Source organism: Heptranchias perlo, unplaced genomic scaffold (assembly GCF_035084215.1).
Source record: "Heptranchias perlo isolate sHepPer1 unplaced genomic scaffold, sHepPer1.hap1 HAP1_SCAFFOLD_849, whole genome shotgun sequence".
NCBI lineage: Eukaryota > Metazoa > Chordata > Chondrichthyes > Hexanchiformes > Hexanchidae > Heptranchias > Heptranchias perlo.
Window position 1 is genome coordinate 65,001 of NW_027139886.1, and position 5,000 is coordinate 70,000.

General features: G+C 53.1%; 3 pseudogenes; all 3 read left to right on the forward strand.

Annotated features, from left to right (window-relative positions):
- The first annotated feature begins 1,990 nt into the window (after nucleotides 1-1,990).
- Nucleotides 1,991-2,107, forward strand: LOC137319442 (U2 spliceosomal RNA; annotated as a pseudogene).
- A 957-nt stretch (nucleotides 2,108-3,064) lies between these two features.
- Nucleotides 3,065-3,181, forward strand: LOC137319463 (U2 spliceosomal RNA; annotated as a pseudogene).
- Nucleotides 3,182-4,482: 1,301 nt separating this feature from the next.
- Nucleotides 4,483-4,599, forward strand: LOC137319453 (U2 spliceosomal RNA; annotated as a pseudogene).
- Nucleotides 4,600-5,000: the final 401 nt, after the last annotated feature.

A 5,000-nucleotide genomic window follows, 5' to 3' on the forward strand; every position in this document is an offset into this window, starting at 1 on the left:
GGAAGTCCGCACAAAACAGGTCCCCTGGAACCTCTGACCCAGAAAACCGGGTTCCTGGTGAAAGCAGTCCTGCCCCGCCCTGCCATTAACATGACAATGGACAGGGCCCGGACCAGGCGCAGCGGACGGTAGCGAGCAGTCGGAGGGTGAAAATCCGCCAGTGGGTGAAAAGGAGAGCCGTGCGGTGAGAGGAGGCGGAAAGCGGTTCGCAGACTTTCGCTGTACCTCCGGCGGGCAGCGCCGCACCTCCGAGCGCTCGGTACCGTCCGCTGCGCCTCGTCCTGCCGCACGCGACGAGCCGTCCCCGGAGGAAATCGGCCTCGGCCTTCCTGAGATATCAGTCTCCAGGTGGGACAGAAAAACCGGGGGCCCCCGGCTCGCTTTCGGCGGCCCGCTAGTCGACTTCCCGTCGTGCGAACGCGATCCTTCCGGTACCCTTCGGTGCCCCTTGCCCGACTCTAGCTCCGGTGGTAAAGCGGAGTCGGTCGGTCTGACGGCCGCCGAGTTAGCAGGCGGAAAGCGGTTTGCAGCCTTTCGCTGTACCTCCGGCGGGCAGCGCCGCACCTCCGAGCGCTCGGTACCGTCCGCTGCGCCTCGTCCTGCCGCACGCGACGAGCCGTCCCCGGAGGAAATCGGCCTCGGCCTTCCTGAGATATCAGCCTCCATACGGGCATCACAAATCAGTGGACATGGTCAGCTGCAAAGCAGTGTCATTACAACCTTTCATAAACGACAGGGCAGCACCGCACTGCACTGCACTGCACTGCACCCCACACTACATCACACTTGCCTGCCTGCCAGCCTGCCGCTGCCTACTCTCACCAGCGGACCAAAGTGAGGATAACACCCCGAAGCAAGCATCTCCCTTGCCGCCCACCAGCCCACACCAATCCCCTTGCCTGCCTCCCACAAATTCCACCAGCGAGGCAAAGTGAAAATCAACCCCCAAAAAACGCACTCCACACCGGCCATCGCCCGCTATACACCCCCCCTGGGGTGAATATTAAGCCCGAGAACACCGACTGTAACCAACCGCAGTGAAAAGTTGAAGTGGCAACTCATTAACCAGATTTACACTTGGCAACTCATAAACCAAATGAACAAAAAATCTGGTTAATGAGTTGCCCAAAATAAATCTGGTTAATGAGTTGCCACTTCAACTTTTCACTGCGGTTGGTTATAGTCGGTGTTCTCGGGCTTAATATTCACCCCGGGGGGGCGGGGTGGGTGATTCTGGGGGTAGTGTCCGGGAGGGTGAGCCTTTTATTCGGCAGGAGGCGTGTGGGGAAATCATCAACCTGTCAGACGATGAGTTGTCACAAATGCCATTGCTTAATGAAAGCTGCGCTCCCGAACTGGACTGACTGTCTGACTGTCTGTCTGTCCGTTTGTCAAGGGGAGGAAAAGGCGGTGGTGGTGGTGAGGGTGGAGCTTTACGCTCAGGAGGGGAGACTTTCCTTCATGCCAATTAATCTGCAGCAGAAAGTCATCCCCCCCCGACTGGGATTCGAAGCCCGGTCCTGACCACGAGACCACCGGGGAGAGCTGCCTCAAGTCCCTGAGGGACCTGGACACGAGGCCGAGGACACACGCACGCCTGCTGCACTGGCAGCAGCGACCAGCAGGGGGCTGACCGGCTGATCCTTCCCTTTCACAGGCAGGCTTTTGGCCCTCGCTCAAACGACAAAGGTGTTCAGAAGGAAGTCCTGGGGGGAAGGCAGGCAGGGAGGGACGGACACAGGGAAGTCCGCACAAAACAGGTCCCCTGGAACCTCTGACCCAGAAAAACGGGTTCCTGGTGAAAGCAGTCCTGCCATTGACATGACAATGGACAGGGCCCGGCAGCTTGAGACACATCTTTCTTTCAATATGCAAGTTCTTTTTAAAAAAGTTTCCTTCCACAGCAGCTCTGAGTGTGAGGGAGAGAGAGAGAGAGACACTGACTCACTGACTGATACTGACACCGACACACACACACACACACACACATATTATTTATTATTATTTTAAATTGATTTTTAGAACAGGGAGATGGAAAAGGGGCTTGCTCTGTCCACTCCACGCATCGACCCAGTATTGCAGTGTTTCTGGGAACGGTGCAGCTCCCTGTGGGGAGATATTCAAAAGGAAAAACAGCTCTTTCCCAGTGTCTCTGTGTGTGTGTGTGTGTGTGTGTGTGTGTATTATTACTGAGAATAAAGCTGATATATCTCTCTCTCTCTCTCTCTCTCACTCAGAGCTGCTGTGGAAGGAAACCGTTTTAAAAAGAACTTTCTCAGCTCAGTGGTATTTTTTTCTTCTCCAAGGCTGAGTGCCGCTCGCACGTAGCGATATAATTCAAAGTGCAAAATAACTTGGCGTCGTTGACTTTAAACAAGCAGAGTCTGCTTCCAAATGAAAGCTGCGCTCCCGAACTGGACTGACTGTCTGTCTGTCTGTCTGTCTGTCTGTCTGTTTGTCAAGGGGTGGAAAAGGCGGCGGTGGTGGTGAGGGTGGAGCTTTACGCTCAGGAGGGGAGACTTTCTTTCAGAGGTGCCAATTAATCTGCAGCAGAAAGCCATCCCCCCCGACCGGGATTCGAAGCCCGGTCCTGACCACGAGACCACCGGGGAGAGTTGCCTCAAGTCCCTGAGGGACCTGGACACGAGGCCGAATACACACGCACGCCTGCTGCACTGGCAGCAGCGACCAACAGGGGGCTGACCGGCTGATCCTTCCCTTTCACAGGCAGGCTTTTGGCCCTCACTCAAACGACAAAGGTGTTCAGCAGGAAGTCCTGGGGGGAAGGCAGGCAGGGAGGGACGGACACAGGGAAGTCCGCACAAAACAGGTCCCCTGGAACCTCTGACCCACAAAACCGGGTTCCTGGTGAAAGCAGTCCTGCCATTGACATGACAATGGACAGGGCCCGGCAGCTTGAGGCACATCTTTCTTTCAATAAGCAAGTTCTTTTTAAAAAAGTTTCCTTCCACAGCAGCTCTGAGTGAGAGAGAGAGAGAGACACTGACTGACTGACTGATACTGACACCGACACACACACACACACACACACACACACACACATATTATTTATTATTATTTTTAATTGATTTTTAGAACAGGGAGATGGAATAGGGGCTTGCTCCGTCCACTCCACGCATCGACCCAGTATTGCAGTGTTTCTGGGAACGGTGCAGCTCCCTGTGGGGAGATATTCAAAAGGAAAAACAGCTCTTTCCCAGTGTGTGTGTGTGTGTGTGTGTGTGTGTGTATTATTACTGAGAATAAAGCTGATATCTCTCTCTCTCTCTCTCTCTCTCACTCAGAGCTGCTGTGGAAGGAAACCGTTTTAAAAAGAACTTTCTCAGCTCAGTGGTATTTTTTTCTTCTCCAAGGCTGAGTGCCGCTCGCACGTAGCGATATAATTCAAAGTGCAAAATAACTTGGCGTCGTTGACTTGAAACAAGCAGGGTCTGCTTCCAAATGAAAGCTGCGCTCCCGAACTGGACTGACTGACTGTCTGTCTGTCTGTCTGTCCGTTTGTCAAGGGGTGGAAAAGGCGGCGGTGGTGGTGGTGAGGGTGGAGCTTTACGCTCAGGAGGGGAGACTTTCTTTCAGAGGTGCCAATTAATCTGCAGCAGAAAGTCATCCCCCCCGACCGGGATTCGAAGCCCGGTCCTGACCACAAGACCACCGGGGAGAGTTGCCTCAAGTCCCTGAGGGACCTGGACACGAGGCCGAATACACACGCACGCCTGCTGCACTGGCAGCAGCGACCAACAGGGGGCTGACCGGCTGATCCTTCCCTTTCACAGGCAGGCTTTTGGCCCTCGCTCAAACGACAAAGGTGTTCAGAAGGAAGTCCTGGGGGGAAGGCAGGCAGGGAGGGACGGACACAGGGAAGTCCGCACAAAACAGGTCCCCTGGAACCTCTGACCCAGAAAACCGGGTTCCTGGTGAAAGCAGTCCTGCCATTGACATGACAATGGACAGGGCCCGACAGCTTGAGACACATCTTTCTTTCAATAAGCAAGTTCTTTTTAAAAAAGTTTCCTTCCACAGCAGCTCTGAGTGTGAGAGAGAGAGAGGAGAGAGAGAGACACTGACTCACTGACTGACACCGACACACACACACACACACACACACACACATATTATTTATTATTATTTTAAACGACAAAGCTGTTCAGAAGGAAGTCTTGGGGGGAAGGCAGGCAGGGAGGGACGGACACAGGGAAGTCCGCACAAAACAGGTCCCCTGGAACCTCTGACCCACAAAACCGGGTTCCTGGTGAAAGCAGCCCTGCCATTGACATGACAATGGACAGGGCCCGGCAGCTTGAGACACATCTTTCTTTCAATAAGCAAGTTCTTTTTAAAAAAGTTTCCTTCCACAGCAGCTCTGAGTGAGAGAGAGAGAGAGAGAGAGAGAGACACTGACTGACTGACTGATACTGACACCGACACACACACACACACACACACACACACACACACACACATATTATTTATTATTATTTTTAATTGATTTTTAGAACAGGGAGATGGAATAGGGGCTTGCTCCGTCCACTCCACGCATCGACCCAGTATTGCAGTGTCTCTGGGAACGGTGCAGCTCCCCGTGGGGAGATATTCAAAAGGAAAATCAGCTCTTTCCCAGTGTCTCTGTGTGTGTGTGTGTGTGTGTGTGTGTATTATTACTGAGAATAAAGCTGATATCTCTCTCTCTCTCTCACTCAGAGCTGCTGTGGAAGGAAACCTTTTTAAAAAGAACTTTCTCAGCTCAGTGGTATTTTTTTCTTCTCCAAGGCTGAGTGCCGCTCGCACGGAGCGATATAATTCAAAGTGCAAAATAACTTGGCGTCGTTGACTTTAAACAAGCAGGGTCTGCTTCCAAATGAAAGCTGCGCTCCCGAACTGGACTGACTGTCTGTCTGTCTGTCTGTCAAGGGGAGGAAAAGGCGGTGGTGGTGGTGGTGAGGGTGGAGCTTTACGCTCAGGAGGGGAGACTTTCTTTCAGA